Source organism: Callorhinus ursinus, unplaced genomic scaffold (assembly GCF_003265705.2).
Source record: "Callorhinus ursinus isolate GAN/ISIS: 27379988/994484 unplaced genomic scaffold, GSC_fseal_2.0 scaffold5, whole genome shotgun sequence".
NCBI classification, from domain to species: domain Eukaryota; kingdom Metazoa; phylum Chordata; class Mammalia; order Carnivora; family Otariidae; genus Callorhinus; species Callorhinus ursinus.
The window spans coordinates 20,905,102-20,924,137 of record NW_027397067.1 but is presented as its reverse complement, the minus strand read 5'-3'; the positions used below and the strand labels follow the sequence as shown (position 1 = coordinate 20,924,137).

At 41.0% G+C, this 19,036-nt stretch overlaps 1 protein-coding gene and 1 pseudogene across 4 annotated transcripts in view; both read left to right on the top strand.

The window, feature by feature from the left end:
- The window catches only part of SLCO5A1 (solute carrier organic anion transporter family member 5A1), a 300,426-nt gene that overhangs the window by 93,078 nt on the left and 188,312 nt on the right, over positions 1-19,036 (top strand). The window lies entirely within an intron of this gene.
- Positions 4,102-4,216, top strand: LOC112823768 (U4 spliceosomal RNA; annotated as a pseudogene).

Genomic DNA, 19,036 nt, shown 5'->3' with positions numbered 1-19,036 from the left:
CAAATAAATAAATTAATTAAAAAAATAGGGGGTGCCTGGGTGGCTCAGTTGATTGGGCGTCTGACTGTTGGTTCTGGCTCAAGTCATGATCTCAGGGTTGTGGGATTGAGCCCCGAGTTGGGCTCCACCCTCAGCTTAGAGTCTGCTTGAGATTCTTTCTCCCTCTCCCTCCCCCTCAGCCCCTCCCCCCACTCATGTGCTCTCTCTCTCTTTCTCAAATAAATAAATAATTACTGTATCAGATATTAAAAAGAATGTCTATATGTATTGATTAAAAAGATGTCTTAGAGAAATACATAAAAATTGTGATTCCCTTTTTTGTGAAATAAATTAAATAGAATGCATGTGTATGCAACTGAAGCAGTACCAGTGTAGATGCCCTCCAGTGCTCTAGGGCTCTGGGGTTACCATTCCTCTTAATATTTAATATCCTCTCAACATCTTCCAAGAATATCTTTAAAAATTTTTTTTAAAAATTTCATTTATTTGACAAAGCAGGAGAGTGAGAGAAAGCACAACCAGGGCAAGCAACAGAGGGAAAGGGAGAAGCAGGCTCCCCGCTGAGCAGGGAGCCCTATGTGGGGCTCGATCCCAGGACCCTGGGATCATGACCTGAGCTGAAGGCAGACACTTAACTGACTAAGCCACCCAGGTGCCCCTAAAAATTTTTTTAAAAAAGATTTTATTTATTTATTTGAGAGAGAGAGAGCACAAGCCGGTGGAGAGGGTGGCAAAGGGAGAGGGAGAGGTAGAGGCTGACTTCCCGCTGAGTAGGGAGCCTGACACAGGGCTCCAACCCAAGACCCCAAGATTATGACCTGAGCCAAAGTCAGAGGCTTCACCGATTGAGCCACCCAGGTGGTCCCCTCCACCCAGAATATCTTTAAAGAAATCATAGACAGCCCAAGCTCCAGTGTCCTGCTCTCATTAAATGCGTGTTCCCTGCTTCTCATCTTGCAATCTTAAGTGTTCTCTCTTTTTTGTTTCTATATTATTTAAATATTACACCAAAAGAGATGTAATGCATCTCCTTTCCCACATAATTCCCCTTACTCTATCTTTAGGATAGACCTATATGTGACTGATTTTACTGAAAGTTGGGGGTATTAAAGAGGAGCTATATATCAACAGAGGTCAGTAAGCAGTAAAAAACTTAGTATCGTATCTCTATTCCTATTATTTCCATTACCTATTACATATGTTAGGTAATATATCTCTATTACCTAGCAACTGATAACTTCTCCCTAGCTGTGTTTTGTCCTAGGTCTCACTTCTCCCATGTCTCTTTTTTTTTCTCCTTTTACTCAAAGAGCTCCCCAAACCCTTAAAATTCATGTTCATTTTCCACACTGCACAGTGTTAGGCCTCTAGGACTCATTCGTTAGACTTCCATTGCTACCCTCAAATGTCCAAGATGTTCTAAAAACTAAGATGTTCTGTTGAATAAAGAGTAATCTTTGGGCCTTCACCTTTACCTTTGAAGCATGGCTGAAGTTTAAAAGCATAGTCTGCAATCTCTTTAAGGCAATTATAGCCATAAGTGTGCCTTCCCTTCCTTGCCAGTCTTTGTAAACAGGAGGGAGCAATATACAATTTATGTCCCTATTTATGTGAATAGTGGCATCACTTACCTTCCTGTATAGGGAGAATTATCGACCATCACATTTTATGTTGAAAATAACCTATTTCCTCATAAATACATAGGTATGTGTGCATGAGTGTATGTATGTATGTGTGTGTGTGTATATATATTTGTGTACCTACAACATTACTACATATAGAGTAGAGACTCTAAAGGATGACCTGCTGTTATGATTGAGATTTTCTTAAGAAAAAAAAAAAAGCTCCTAGACTTACTGTAGCACTTGAACAAATAGATGACGGAGGCTGCAAAGTGTTAAGTCAAAGATCAATGGTTTTCAAAGTGCCTTCTAAGGAACCTTGTGGATTGGGGAAGTCCTTTTGGGCAGTGGGGGTCAGAGGTGAGAATAAAGAGGAGAAAAGCAAACAGCTCAACCCAACCAGGCCAACTCTTACTCTCTTTTACATATTTGCACACCAATAAAATTTTGTCCGTATAGTGAGTTCTGAGGCTGGAAAAAAGTTTGGAGTGATTGCCTTAAAACATGGGTCTGCGAACTGCAGCCCGCAGGTCAAATCTGGGCTGTAGAGTTTGTTTTTGTACAGCCTATGAGCGAGGGATGGCTTTTACATTCTTAAGGAGATGTTAAAAAAAAAAAAAAAAGGAGGAAGAAGAAGAATATGTGAGAGACCATATGTGCCCTGCAAACCCTAAAATATTTATTGTCTGTCTCTTTACAGGAAAAGTTTTTTGGCCCCTTTCGTGGTGGTGGCACTATTTGAAGAGGCTAAAAATGGAAAACTAGCTAAACAGGCAGTAGGGAAATGATTAAGTAAAGCATGTGTATTATTTAAGATTGGTTTAGCTGCAAATAAAGGAAACCTGCAAATATCAGTGACTGAAGGAAGATGCAAGTTTATTTCACATTTGAGAATGTGAAGGGTTATCAGTACTGGAATATTCTGAAACTCCCTGGGTCAGAAACTCAGGCCACATCCGTCTTGTGTGGCTCCACCCTGGGTTAGTTTAATTCCCAGGGTCACCTCTTGGTCTACAAGATGATTGTTGGAACTCTAGCCTTTATCCTTGCATTCCAGCCAGCAGGAAGGAAGAAGCAAAGAAAATAGAGCATTCCACATCTACTTTTATCTCATTGGTTAGAACTTAATTATATGTGCATCTAGCTGCAATGGAGACTGGGAAATGTAGTTTTGATTCGGGGCAGTCCTGTACCCAGCTGAAAATTTGGTATTCTATTATTATAGAAGAAGCAGAGACTAGATATTAGAGTTCTCTATCACAGCAGAGGACATCAACTCATTTATTTATTTGTTCACCCTCCTATCATGTGGCAGGTAACTTGCTAACCATTGAAAATATAAATTGGATAGAACTCATAGTCTGGAATCTTATTATATTTTTGATGGCTTCTAATGGCTCTTCCAGTCTTATGGTCTCTGAATTATTGCAATTAGTTTTTTTTTAAGATTTTATTTATTTATTTGACAGAGAGAGAGAGCACAAGAGCAGGAACACAAGCAGGGGGAGTGGAAGAGGGAGAAGCAGGCTTCCTGCTGAGCAGGGAGCCCAATATGGGACTTGATCCCAGGACCCTGGGATCATGACCTGAGCCAAAGGCAGACGCTTAACGACTGAGCCACCCAGGCGCCCAAATTATTGCAATTTAATGTTAGCTTATTTCTTTTTCTTTCTTTCTTTTTTTTGGTCTTGCATAGAGCCATGTTTTTGACCACTGTCGATCATGCATGTAGAATGCATCATTTGCTTTTTTGTTTGTTTTTTACACGTAAGAATTCTTTTTTTTTAATATTTTATTTATTTGTCAGAGAGAGAGAGCACAAACGGGGGGAGCTGCAGGTAGAGGGAGAAGCGGGCTCCCCGCTAAGCAGGGAGCCGGATGTGGGGCTCCATCCCGGGACGCTGGGATCATGACCCAGGCGGAAGGCAGACACTTAACCAACTGAGCTTCCCAGGCGTCCTTACACGTAAGAGTTTGAATGAATAGTGTCTGAGCAAAGTGCATGGAGTTCTTTGTCCTCCTGCTTTTAGCATCAGTATCGTTGTTTGTTTGTTTGTTGTGGTTTTATTATAGCATGGGGATGGGACCAGTGGGCAGAAAGAGCTGCGTCAACATTAGTATCCTTGAATTATTCTGTAGGAATCTGTAATTCTGGAAGTAGCATTGACATATCCACAGCAGTCCTGTATTGAGAAGCAAAACAAGAAGTCCGGAGTAGGATTAAATGGGGTCCTTTATTTTTAACCACCTACAGATTTGCATTAGAACAGTATTCATTCATTAAATGAATAAAACCCCAGCATGCTCAGTGACTACTGGATGCATTTACAAATGGGTTAATCTCTGGGTCAGCTGAGCAATTTTCTGGGAATCTTTTGCCAAAGTCCTCAGGCTTAAAGGTATGGTGAGCCAGTGGGAGCTTTTATCCTTTTCTAGGTTGATTCCAACCTCTGATAGCAGTGAAGAGTATTCGAGGGTAGTATTTGTGCAGTGGCATTATCGTGGCCAATGAGGTTTATCCGAGGCGCGATTATTGCTAATCGAAGGGAGACTGCTTAACGTGAACAAGAATTTTTGTCTAATATATGGTTTATTCATAGGTTTAATCAGACTAGGATGTTTTTTCTCATTAAAAATCCCTTAAGCCAGTGAAATATTTTGGGATATTATTTCTTGTTTCTGAGGCTTATTTTGATTAAATGCATATGGTACTTTCAGGCACTTTGTGTTCCCAAATCACTTTACAGCTCCCGCTGTTGTTTTATCAGTAATGCGGGCTTTTAGGGATTTTCCCACTGCTTTTTTTTTTTACATTGCCTTCTGAAGTGTTTCTACGGTCCATCACATCAGCTCCCACATTAGAGATGTGGGAGCTGGGAAGAAAAAAATGCGATCAACTCCTGGAAACCAGTGCTGAGTGGGCGTCACTTTTATAGCTGATACATTTAATCCCAGAAAGATCATGAGTTCTTCAAAGTGGCTAATGCTTTTTGGAAAGCAGGTATATCCATGCATTTAAAACCATTTTAAACATGATTAGTCTAGACCTGTAATTTTAAACATCAGTGGTGACGTGAAGAACATCAATTATTTATTTATAAATTTGGAGTATAGTTGACATACAATATTATATTAGTTTCAGGTGTACCACATAATGATTAGACATTTATATATATTAAAAAATGATCACCAGGACGACTCTGGTTACTATTTGTCACCATATAAAGTTATTACAGTATTATTGACTATATTCCCTATGCTGTGTTTTCTATCCCTGTGACCTATTTATTTTATAACTAGAAGTTTGTACCTCTTAATCGCCTTCACCTATTTCGTCCATTTCCCCACCCGCCTTCGCCCCCGCCAGCAACCACCAGTTTGTTTTCTGTATTTATGAGTCTGTTTTGTTTTGTTTGTTTGTTTAGATTCCACGGGTAAGTGAAATCATGTAGTATTTGTCTTTCTCTGTCTGAATTATTTCACTCAGCATCTTGGTCCATCAATGTTGTAGCCAATGGCAAGATTTCTTTTTTCTTATGGCTGAATACTATTCCATTAGGTATCTATTTCTAAATCTACATCTCTCACATCCCTTTTTTTTTTTTTTTAACATCTCTGACACCTTCTTTATCCATTCATCTATCGATGGACACTTAGATGGCTTTCATATCTTGGCTATTGTACTATTCTTTTTTTTTTTTTTTAAGATTTACATATTTATTTTGAGAGGGAGAGAGAGAACAGTGGGGAAGGGCAGAGGGAGAGGTAGAGAGAGAGTCCCAAACAGACTCCTCACTGAGCATGGAGCTGGATGTGGGGCTCGATTCCACGGCCCTGAGATCATGACCAGAGCAGAAGCCAAGAGTAGGATGCAACCGACTTTGCCACCCAGGCGCCCCCCCCCTTTTCTAAGTCATCTCTATGCCCAACTCTATGTTCAAATTCACAACCCTGAGGTCAAGAGTCACATGCTCCACCAACTGAGTTAGCCAGGTGCCCCTTGTCTAATATAAATAATGCTGCAATGCGCAAAGAGGTGCATATATCCTTTCGAATTAGTGTTTTTCTTTTCTTTGGGGAAATACCCAGAAATGGAATTACTGGATTATATGTATGTCTATTTTTAGTTTTTTGAAGAACCTCCATACTGTTTTTTCACGGTGGCTGCACCAGTTTACTTTTCCACCAACGGAGCATGAGGGTTCCCTTTTCTCAGCATCTTCACCAATACTTGTTATTTCTTGTCTTTTTTTTTTTTTTTTGCTTTTTAAAAAAATTTTTTTAGTATGTTCAGTTAGCCAACGTATAGTACATCATTAGTTTTTGATGTAGTGTTCAGTGATTCACTAGTTATGTATAACACCCGGTGCTCATCACAACACGTGCCCTCCTTAGTACCCATCACCCGGTTACCCCATCCCCCCACTCCCCTCCCTTCTGAGACCCTCAGTTTGTTTCCCGGAGTCCAGAGTCTCTCATGGTTTGTCTCCCTCTCTGATTTCTCACCCTTCAGATTTCCCTCCCTTCCTCTGTAGTCCTCTGTGCTATTGCTTATATTATTATTTTGTCTTTTTGATACTAGCCGTTCTGACTGGTGTAAGGTGATATTTCCCTGTGGTTTTGATGTGCATTTGCCTGATCATGAGCGATGTTGAGCATCTTTTCATGTGTCTGTTGGCCATCTGTATGGCTTCTTTTTTTTTTTTTTTTAAAGATTTTATTTATTTATTTGAGAGAGAGAGAATGAGAGATAGAGAGCACGAGAGGGAAGAGGGTCAGAGGGAGAAGCAGACTCCCCGCTGAGCAGGGAGCCCGATGTGGGACTCGATCCCGGGACTCCAGGATCATGACCTGAGCCGAAGGCAGTCGCTTAACCAACTGAGCCACCCAGGTGCCCCATCTGTATGGCTTCTTTGGAAAAATGTATATTCAGGTCCTCTGCCCATTTTTTAATCAGATTGTTTGTTTTTGGTTGAGTTGTGTGAGTTCTTTGTGTAGTTTGGTTATTAACCCCTCATTGGATATATCATTTGCAAATATCTTCTCCCCTTCAGTAGATTGCCTTTTTGGTTTGTTGATGGGTTCCTTCCCTGTACAAAAGCTTTTTAGTTTGATATAGTCCCAATTGTCTATTTTTGCTTTTGTTGCCCTTGCCTGAGAAGACAAATCCAAAAAAAATTTGCTGACTGATGTTAAGAGTTTACTGCCTTTGTTTTCTTTTAAGAGTTTTATGGTTTCAGGTGTTACATTTAGGTCTTTAATCCATTTTGAGTTTATTTTCAAGAAAGTGGTTTAGTTTTGTTTTTTTGCATATAGCTACTAAACACAGCTCTTTAGAAATGCTATTTATTTTCTTTTTTGAGGAACAAGAATAAAAGTAATATGAAATTACCTCAAATATTTCCATATGAAATATCATTTTACTATGATTAAGCACAAAATGGTTTTGTTAACTAAAACAGTACTATGTAATGTTCTAGCCCAAGCTTTAACCCTTTAGGACCCGAATATTTGTTCTTTTTCCCCCCCTCTCAATGTCAACCGAGCTTACAGGGCCCGCCTGAGCTTATAGATTCTCTCTTTTGGAAGGTTGTAATAACAAATATGTAGATCTACAGTGTCTGCTTTGTGGTGCCTTGGTGCAGGGCAAAACCTGCACAGCTTCCCTCCTGCTGTAGTCCTACCGAGAAATGTGCTTTCCTGGATGTTTGTGTAACTTCTACAGGTGTGAGCTGAAGAGCATCTGCTCTCCTGTGTGCATATGGGAGTCTATGTAGTGGGAATCTCTGTCTTGCAATGATTAGTGTCACAGACAGAAGGAACTTTCTTTTCCCTTCTCTTTCTCTCTTTTCTCCTCTTTCTTTTTCTTCTTTAAACATTTTATTTATTTATTTGACACAGAGAGAGAGAGAGAGAGAGAGAGAGAGAGAAAGTACAAACAGGGGGAGCGGCAGGCAGTGGAAGAGGGAGAAGTAGGCTCCTGCTGAGCAAGGAGCCTGGTGTGGGGCTTGATGTGGGGCTTGATCCCAGGACCGTGGGATCATGACCTGAGCTGAAGGCTGACACTTAACCGACTGGGCCACCCAGGCGCCCCTTTTCTCCTCTTTCTTGCTTTAACTGTTTTTTTTTTTTTGCTTTAACTGTTTTTCCTCCTTTCCCTCACAGTCAATACTGTTGCTTTTCTTAAAAATTCAAAACCGACTTATTATGGGAATTTTCTAATATAGAAAAGTTGAAAGAGTATAAATAAGGACTCATATATCCACCAACTAATTTTAATAATTGTTAACATTTGTCATATTTGCTTTATATTCCTCTATTTCAATTAAAAGTTTATTTGTGGTAAAATAGATGTAATGTAAAATTTACTATTTTAAGCTTTTAAAATTTTATTTTTTTAAAAAGATTTATTTATTTATGAGAGAGAAAGAGAATGAGTTGGGGGAGGGGCAGAGGGAGAGGGAGAATGTCCAGCACACTCCCCACTGAGCAAGGAGCCCCATGGGGGGCTCTTGATCCCAGGTCCCTGAGATCATGACCTGAGCCAAAATCAAGAGTTGGCTGCTTAACCGCTCCTAAGCTTTTTTTAAAGTATTCTTTACATTTTTTAAAAAGATTTTATTTATTTATTTGAGAGAGAGGAGAGAGACATATAGAGAGAGCATGAGCAGGGAGAGGAGCAGAAGGAGAGGGAGAAGACTCCTTGCTGAGCAGGGAGCTCGAGGAGGGCTCGATCCCAGGACTCTGGGATCATGACTTGAGCCAAAGGCAGATGCTTAATGACTGAGCCACCCAGGTGCCCCAGTATTCTTTAAATTTCTAAAATATTTTGGTAAAATAAAAGATCATCCTTTCTCCACTGAATTACTTTTGCATCTTTGTTGAAAATCAGTTTTCCATATAAATGTAAGTCTATTTTTGGACCCTCTATTCTGTCTCATTGATCTCTTTGTTATGCTAATACCACACTGTCTTGATTAGTCTTGAAATCAGGTAGTATACTACAGTATGTAGTATATGTTCTTTTTCAAAGTTATGTGGATATTCTATGTCCTTTGCATGTCTATATGAATTTAGAATAAGTTTGTCAGTTTCTACACAAGATCCTACTAGGATTTTGATTGCGATTACATTGAAGCTATAGATCAGTTTGGGGAGAATCAACATCTTTGGCCCTATGCTATAGCTCTCCATTTATTTTAGATCTTTTTTTTTTTTAAGTAAACTCTGGCCCCATTGTGAGTTTGAGCCCCACAACCCCAAGATCAAGTGTTGTATCCTCTACTGACTGAGCCAGCCAGGCACCCCTAGATCTTCTTTAATTTCTCTCTGCAATATTTTATCACTATCACTGTACAGATAAACCTTTTGCCAAATTTATCCTTAAATATCTATTTTGATGTTATTATAGATGCTATAATTTTTAAATTTTAATTTTCATTTATTCATTGCTAGTGTAAATATAGTTGATTTTGTAAATTGATCTTGTATTCTGCAGGCTTGATAAACTCATACTAGTCCTCATAGCTTTTTTGTAAATTTCTTTGGATTTTCTAGATAGATGATAATTTCACCTGAAAATAAGACAGTTTTACTTCGGGGCGCCTGGGTGGTTCAGTCAGTTAAGTGTCTACCTTCAGCTCAGGTCATGATCCCAGGGTCCTGGGATGGTGCCCCACATCGGGCTCCCTGGTCGGTGGGAAGCCTGCTTCTCCCTCTCCCTCTGCCTGCCGCTACCCCTGCTTGTGCTCTCTCTCCCACTCTGTCAAATGAATAAATAAAATCTTAAAAAAAAAAAAAGACAGTTGTAGTTCTGTCTTTCCAATCTGGATGCATTTTTATTTATTTTCTTGCCCTATTTCATAGGCTAGAATCTCTAGTACGATGTGGAATAGCCATGGTTAGAATAGACATCCTTAGATCGGAGCCGGCGGCTTCAGCCCCTGATCCAGCCGCATGCACATGGGCTCAGAAGGGCTTGCGGCCCACGGTCCACCATCCAGCCACCCGCAGACTCTCCCACCGCCGGCCGAACGCGGTCTTGGCCACCAGCACCCGCAGGGGCTAATTCCTGCGCCACCCGCGAGTCAACGACGGGAAGTCAGGGAAGAAGCCCCAAACAGAGAATGATAGGACTGTCTGGAAAGATGCGCAGTTACAGAAAGAAACGCCCGAAACAAACATACAAAATCAGCAGCTCCTTATGCACCAACAGCCATCAGTTACCCACACTGGGCAATGATTCCTGCTTAACATCGTCCTTAAGAAACAAGACAATGAAACGCCCGCGAACAGACTGACACCGCAGAACTGCGCGTCTCCACCGCGGCCCGAAAACGCTCGGTTCCTGGACTGCTGGCTTCTCCGGGGTGAAGACGCTGGTTTTTCCTACATTGTTCTTGAACCCGTAAACCGCGGGGAGCCCCTTAGTGGGTGGCACCTGGGGGCTCGTCCTGGGCGGGACCCTCGTCCTCCCCGCGGATCTGGACAGCGTTCCACAGGCCCCGGCACCACCTAATGCCTTCGGTCAAGGAAATTCCATGATGGGGTCCGTGTTCTAGAAAGTTTCTGTAGAGGAGAAAAGAACGCTAACTGAAGAGTGGGGGCGGACAACAGGGGAAGGCGGCAGGTGTGCAAAGGAGGGGGGGAGGACAGGCAGGTGGGTGTCCAGCGTCCGGGGACACCAGCCCAGGTGGCTGAGACCCCCCCCCCCCCAGGGGGAAGCTCAGAGTAAACCCTGGCAGGGCTGTGGGTGTCACCTTGTCCTCCCAGGACGATGGCCTGACCCTGGTGTGACCTAGCGTGACCTGTGGGGGTGGCCCCGCTCCAGGGCGTCCTCTGATGGGGCCACAGTGTGTGGGAGTTTTCAGAGGCAGAGGTAAGCATGTCAGTGATTATAGACAGACACTGTACCCTTTCACAGCTGGGTAAACTGAAGCCCGGAGCAGGGTCAGACAGGTACCTTACGGAGCCTGGGCAGGAGACAGACCTCCCTCCTCAGCTGACTGCTTGTCGCATGCCCCAGTCGGGGCCTCTATCAACAGTGCGGGAGTGCTTCTAAAAACCCTAATAAAGAAAAACTGCTTTCTGTCTAAAAAAAAAAAAAAAAAAAAAGAATAGACATCCTTGCAGTATTCCCGATCTCAGTTTTCACTGTGCAGTACAGTGTTAGCTGTAGGTTTCTCGTAGATACAATTGCCTGGCTCCGGGAGCCTGGTACTGGGGAAACTGCATATGTGTTAGGGGGTCTGCCCGGCAAGCACACTTGAGCCAGGGAGCAAAACTCCTTTCTACTGCAATATCACCCCTGCACCCTTCACTGACAACACTTAACATTGTGCCAGTTGGCAAAAGGAAAATATTTAAAGGGCCTGTCTTCATTTTTGCAAATTAGGCAATTCAAGGTGAGTTTGGCAATAAATTCTTAATTGACCTGTTGTCTTTCATGGATTACTGTTCTTCAGTGCCTGATGTCCAATATCTTGAAAACTGTCTTTTTTTTTTTCATATATTTTGTCCATTGTTTGGTTGTTTCAGACAGAAGGGCAAATCTGGTTTCTGCTGTTCTATCTTGGCCAGAAGCAAAAGTAGCCCCCTTTACTGCATTTTGAGTAGTGATTTGAGCATACCATCTGTTACCTTCTAGAACCCTGACTGAGGCACTTGTATTTCCTATAAACTGGCAGTTAGGTTGAATGGCTTATTTAGATTCAGGTTAAACATTTTTGGCAAGAAAATTCCTTTTATAGGTCATGCCATGTACCTCATACTGTGTCATAGCTGATTATTCTGCTCTTAGCAATGCTAACTTTGATTAGTTGGTATATTAATCTGCTCAGGCTTCTATAACAAAATACCACAGACCAGATGCTTAAACAACAGAAATTTACTTTCTCCCAGTTCTGGAGGCTAGAAGTCTGTGATCAAGGACCTCCAGCAGGGTCGGTTCTTGGTGAAGGCTCTCATCCTGGCTTATAGATAGGTGCCTTCTCATTGTGTCCTCATGTGGCTCTTCCTTGGGGTGTGTGTGTGTGTGTGTGTGTGTGTGTGTGTGTGTGTGTATAGAAAATGAACTCTCTGGGATCTCTTCTTATAAGGACACTATCCTATCAGATCAGGGCCCCCACCTTTATGACCTCTTTTAATCTTAATTAATTCCTTAAGGACCCCATCTCCTAATACAGTCTCACTGCGGGTTAGGACTTTAATATATGAATTATGAGGGGACGCAAACATTCAGTCCATAGCATTTAACGTAATCACCAGTACTTTCGCCTTTACCATTAGCAAGGACTATGTTGGTTGATACTTTTGTACTTTGTGACTATCCTGTTGCACAAACATCTTCACCTGGTGTTTTTGTTTTCGCTTTTTTGTTTTAGCGTGCATTGATGATTCTTGCCTGAATCGATTTCTTTATTAGGGTTTGGAGAATAGTGAATTTTCAGTTGTATCTCTCCTCTGTTTATTATCTGGCGTTCTTCCATAAAAGTGAGGTTTTCCTCATCAAATGGGGATGCAGTATTGTTTCTCCTTAAAAGGTAGTGATCAATATTTATTTTTTTCTCTTTAATTGCCAATTTCTTAGAGAGGGGAGTTTGTTTAATAGTTACCTCCAGTGATGATGAATGAGTTTTCTTCTTTTTCTCTCGCCCTCTGCTTTTAATATCACTCTGGACTCTTGGATTCTATTTATCTAATATTTATAATCATCTATAGTTATAATTCTTTTAAATGCTCATATCATCCCAAATTTGGCCAGTGGAGATTCCTCCCAGTTCCTGATCCTTTGGGGACAAGTCCCCAACTCTTACCCCATTAGTCTTTAATAGCTTCTGGTATTATATGCTCATTTTGTTTGTTCCTGATTCAGACTTGGGATCACTAATTTTTCTTTCTTTCTTTTTTTTAAAGATTTTATTTATTTATTTGACAGAGAGAGGCAGAGAGACAGAGCACAAGCAGGGAGAGCAGCAGGCAGAGGGAGAGGGAGAAGCAGGCTCCCAGCTGAGCAGGGAACCCAATGAGGGACTTGATCCCAGGACCCTGGGATCATGACCTGAGCTGAAGGCAGCCGCTTAACCAACTGAGCCACACAGGCACCCTTGGATCACTAATTTTTCAAGGAGTCTTGGTTCATTTTAGTGGGGGAAAGTTTTTGGAAATTATGATCTGGGTGATAGGTGGATTTATTGTTACTTAAGATTCACTGCCTTTAGGTTCTATTTATAAACAGGCGGGGTAGGAAATATGTCAAGAAAAAGAAGTCAATCATTTATATTGTCTTTCACTTCCAACTTAAATTTACAAATACTATATCTGATAAGGAACTGGTATCCACAGTGTATAAATAATTCTTAGAATTCGACAATAAAAAGACAAAAAACTCAATTAAGAAAATGGGTAAAGAATCTGAATAGACCTTTCTCCATGCAAGACATTTAAGTGGCCAATAAGCACATGAAAAGATAGATGATCAACATTATTAGTCATTAGGGAAATGCAAATGAGAACCACACTGTGATACCACTTAGCCCCCACTAGGATGGCTAAAGTAAAAAAGACAGACAATAACAAGTGTTTACAAAGATGTGGAAAAATTGGAACCCTCATATATTGTTGGTAGAATTGTAAAATGGTACAGCCACTTTGGAAAACAGTTTGGCAGTTTCTCAAAATATTATAATAGTTATTAGGACCAAGCAATTCCACTCCTAGTTACATTCGCAAGAGAAATGAAAACATATATTCACAAATAGATTTATACCTGAATATTTATAGTAGCATTATTCATAATAGCCAAAAAGTAAAAGCAATTCAAATGTCCATCAATTGATGAATGGATTAAAATTGTGGTATAATTCATGGAATGGAATATTGTTGGGCAATAAAAAGAAATGAAGTCCTGATAAATATCTAAAAATGTAGAAGTGACTTGGAATTTGATATTGGGTAGAGGTCAGAAGAATTTTGAGAAGCCCGATAAGAAAAGTCTAGCTCACCTTGAAGAGGTTGTTGGTACAAATACGGAGGTGAAACGTGCTTCCGGTGTGGGCTTAGGAAGAAGTGAAGAACCTGGCAGAGAAAGTTTCTGTCACCTTTGAGAATATATATATCATCATCAACACAATATTGGTACAAGTATGGATATTAAAAGCATTTCTGGTGAGGGCTTAAAAGGAAGTAAAGAACACATTATTGGAAATTGGAGAACGGCGATCTTTGTCATATTGTGGCAGAAAACTTGGCTAAAGTGTGTTCTGTAGTTTTGTGGAAAATATAACTTTTAAGTGATGAACTTCGGTATTTAACTGAGGGGATTTCCAAGCAAAGAATTGAAGGTGTGGTCTGTTTTTTTCTTGCTGCTTATAGTAAAATTTGAATGAAAAGCAATACACTGAGGAAGCAACTGTTAAGCAAAAAGAACTAACACTTGATGATTTGGGAAATTACCCAGATTGCAAAGGATGCTAAATTAAGGAAATTAACCACTAGGGAAGTATGCTCTGGAGAGAAGACAAGAGTGTAAGTGGCCAGACAGACTTTTGCTATAAAGATTAAGTGTATGACTCAGGGGCCCAAACCACCATCTCAGTAGAAGTCAGGAATAGAGGTGGAGTTATTCAGGAAAGATCTGTGAGGACTCTTTTGTCTAATGGTGTGGTGCTTCATGACAGACACAGGAGACTGACAAGGTTTTGAGAATTTTATATCAGCGGGACCATGCCAACTTGGACCGAAGGGACAGAGACTGGATTAAAGGAAAGAAGGCTGTTGGACTTCCAACATTCTACCGGCTGAAAATAGGCTGATAGAAGCTACTCAGCTGCAAACATGTGCTACCTTCAAGAAAAAGGAAGAATGACTCCAAGGACAGAACCTTGGGCCCGGAGAATGGAGCACAGTTGCAGAGGCAGAGGTGGGTGGAGCCATGGGTACAGGGGACCGTGATGGTGTGGGGCACGGAGGATAGCTCCCAGGTTTTGAAACCCAGTGGAATTTACCCTGCTGGATTTCAAACTTGCTGGGGACCAGTGACCCTTATATTTCTTCCTTCTCTCCTGTTATCCTGTGGCCGTCTCATCATTGGTTTTTGGAAGTATATACTTTGTTTTCTCATTTCACAGGCCCGCAGATAGAGAAGAATTTTCCCCTAGGATTGCTCATTCTCAGAGTCTCATCCATGAACTGGTTTAGATGATTTAGATGATAAGACTTGGGACTTTTGATGACATTTAGATGAGATTCTGGACGGAGTTGTTGCTGTAACGGGTTGAGACTTCGGGGGATGATAAGGTGGGGTGAGCATTTTGCTTATAGGATGGATGTGAATTTTGGGGAGGGGTCTGAAGACAGTCTGTAGTGTGGTGAACGAGCCCAGTAAATATATGTCCATGTGCTAGTCCCTGGAGCCTGTGGATGGTACTGGATTTGGCAAAGAGGTCTTTGCCTGTGTAATTAAGTTAGGATCTTGAAATGAGATCATCCTGGATTATCCAAGGGGCCCTAAGCCAAAGACGAGTGTTCTGATGAGAGACACAAAGAGGACAGGGCAAAGGGAGGCAATGTGACCGTGGTGACAGAGACTGGAGTGGTGTGGCCACCAGCCAAGGAATGCCTGCAGCCGCCAGAAGTTGGAAAAGAGAAGGAACCAATAGTTCTCTTGACCCTTTGGAGGGAGCATGTCTCTACTGATATATTTCTTGTGGACTTCTGGCCCTGAGAACTGTGAGATAATAAATTTCTGTTGTTTTAATTTGTGGTTGTTTATAATAGCAGCCACAGAAAATCATACAGATTTTGGTACGTTTTTTGAAGACAAAGTGGCCAGTTGTAAAGGACCATATGTTATACGATTCTGTCGATACGACACGTCCAGAATAGACAAATCTATGGAGACAGAAAGTAGATTAGTGGTTGCCAGGGTTTTGGGTGAGGGCAAATGGTAGTGACTGGTCATGGATATGGGGTTTCCTTTTGAGGTGGTGAAAATGAGACAGTGGTGATGGTTGTACAATTCTGTGAATATACTAAAAGCTACTGAATTTTATACTTGATTTATTTTTAAAGATTTTATTTATGAGAGAGAGAGAGAGAGAGCATGCGTGCATGAGGGGGTGAGGGTCAGAGGGAGAGGGAGAAGCAGACTCCACCCCCCACTCCCCAGCAGGGAGCCTAACACAGGGCCAGTCCTAGAACGCTGAGATCATGACCCCAGCCGAAGGCAGACGCTTAACTGACTGAGCCGCCAAGGTGCCCCTGAATTTTACACTTTATTTATTTATTTATTTTTAAAGATTTTATTTATTTATTTGAGAGAGAGAGAATGAGAGAGAGCACGAGAGGGAAGAGGGTCAGAGGGAGAAGCAGACTCCCTGCTGAGCAGGGAGCCCGATGTGGGACCCGATCCCGGGACTCCGGGATCATGACCTGAGCCGAAGGCAGTCGCTTAACCAACTGAGCCACCCAGGTGCCCTGAATTTTACACTTTAAAGAGGTTAATTTTATGGTAGATAAATTATATTTCAATAAAACTATTGTAAAAAAAAACATTATGAAGTTTTCTTAACTTATCGATTTTATATTTTTTTCCCTTTCACTGGAAATTTCTTTTCAAATAAAACTAGCATACTTATTTGCTTTATCCTCATAGATACATAAAAAGGATTCATAATTACAATATTTGTATTAGCACATCATTACATCAAAAAAACGAATTTTGAGGCTTTTTTGGTAGTTCTTTTAGTCCCTAGACTATATACCATTAAGAAATGTATAGTTCAAATGTGTGTTTAAAAGGTCACTTGAGGGGCGCCTGGGTGGCTCAGTCCTTAAGCGTCTGCCCTCAGCTCAGGTCATGATCCCAGGGTCCTGGGATCGAGCCCTGCATTGGGCTCCCTGCTCCATGGGAAGCCTGCTTCTCCCTCTCCCACTTCCCCTGCTTGTGTTCCCTCTCTCGCTGTGTCTCTCTCTGTCAAAGAAATAAATAAAATCCTTAAAAAAAAAGATCACTTGAAATAAATTTCTGCTGTATGTCAGTGTGGTACTCATTTGATATAGAATTAAATTTGTCCTCAATTTTAGGGTTGCTTTCCCTTTATGATTTAATTTAATCTATTTTTTGAATGTTTGAGACATTTATATGAGTCAAAAATCAAAACTATATAAAAAAGCTTGTTTGGGGGCACCTGGGTGGCTCAGTCGGTTAAGCATCTGCCTTCCGCTCAGGTCAGGATCCCAGGATCCTGGGGTTGAGTCCCTCATCGGGCTCCTTGCTCAGCGGGGAGCCTGCTTCTCCCTCTGCCTGCCACTCCTCCTGCTTGTGCGCTCTTGCTCTGACAAATAAAATCTTAAAAGAAAAAGTCTTGCTTAGGAAAGGCTTGCTTCTGTCCATCAGCAGATGAATGGATAAAGAAGCTGTGGTACATATATACGATGGAATATTACTCAGCCATCAGAAAGGATGAGTACTTACCATTTACACAGATGTGGATGCAAGTGGAGGGTATTATGCTGAGTGAAATAAGTTAATCAGAGAAAGACAGTTATCATATAGTTACACTCAATTGTGACACATAAGAAACAGCAGAGAGGTTCTTAGGGGAAGGGAGGGAAAACATAATGGGATGTCATCAGAGAGGGAGAAAAACCTTGAGAGACTCTTAACTCTAGGAAACAAACTGAGGGTTGCTGGAGGGGAGGTGGGTGGGGGAATGGAGTAATTGGGTGATGGGCATTAAGGAGTCACATGATGTGATGAGCACTGGGTGTTATACACAACTGATGAATTACTGAACATTACATCTGAAACTAATGATGTACTATAAGTTGGCTAATTGAATTTAAATTAAAAAAAAAAAGGGGGAAGTCTTGCTTCTATCCGTATCATTTCTCTTCCTGTTCTTCACTCTACCTCCCTGTGCTCGCTCTCTTAGTATTTATTTCTGGTTTATCTTTCTAAAGTTTCTGGAAAAATAAGCAAAATAAACAAACACACACACATATATGTATATGTATTTGTATGTATTTTTTCTTATTTGATTTCCTTTCTTATAAAAAAGATAGCATTTTATATATACTGTTGTGCGTTTTTTTTTCACTTACTGTATACTGGAAACCCCTCAAACCACTCCTTCTCAGTCCATAGAAATCTTACTTATTCTTTTCTAAGACTATGTATACTTCATTGTGTGGGTTTATTCAAGCAGTTCCTCATTGGTGAACATTTGGGTTGTTTCCAGTGTTTTGCTTTTACAAACAACTCTGCAGTGACTCACCTTGCAAATATACTGTTGAGTATTTATTTAACTTCGGGTAAGTTCCTAGAAGCGAGAATGCTGGGGCTAACCGTAAATGCATCTCTCATTTACTCCCACCAGCAGTGTTTGAGAGTATCAGGTTCCTCACAGCATCATCAGGTGAGTGTATTGCCAAGCCTTTGGATTTTGGCCAATTTTATATGTGAGAAATTATATCTCAGTACAGTTTTAATTTACATCTCTTCTTATGAGTTGAGGTTAAGCATCTTTCTCACATGTTAACAAGCAAATGGGCCTTTCTTTTTTCTGAGAAATGTTTGTTTTTTAAACTTTTTTTCTGTAGGGATTTTGGTCTTATTCTGAAATTTAAAATTTTTTATATATTAGGTTTTTTGTGATGTAAGTTGCAGATATTTTCTCCTAGGTTATCATTTGTCTGACTTTTTCTTGTAATCATTTTTGAAATGGCAAAAATAAAATGACAACAAAATCAAAGAAAAGAATTCTTGTTATTCTATGGTTTCAATATAACTTTTTATTTTGCAAGATTCCCTCCTAGATACATTCATATTCATGATATTCATGAATATCTTTGTTCAAATCTAGCCAGTTCTACTTACTGGTCACATCTTTTGTCTTCTGCTTTTGTCACTTAAAATTAGGGGATACACCGCTTGGATGGGTCACATTCTAACCAATTAATTTGTTTTTCCTTTTTTAAAAAAATATTTTATTTATTTATTTGACAGAGAGAGAGACAGTGAGAGCAGGAACACAAGCAGGGGGAGTGGGAGAGGGAGAAGCAGGCTTCCCGCCGAGCAGGGAGCCCGATGCGGGGCTCCATCCCAGGACCCTGGGATCATGACCTGAGCTGAAGGCAGACGCTTAACGACTGAGCCCCCCAGGAGCCCCCCAATTAATTTGTGGACATATGGTAATTTCTTAAAAAGGAATCAGCAGGGCTGGGCATCTGGAGTTCTGATTCACTTCCGGACCTCCCAAGGTCACTGGAAGTTGTTTGCAGGCGAGAATCAAATCCTGCCTGGCACCTGGAAGACTGAGTCAGTTCTGGGGCCAACAACAACTGTACGCTCGAGTTCCGTTTGGAGTCTTGAGACTAATTAAGTCCTTGGCTTTTATGCCTGTCCTCGGCCC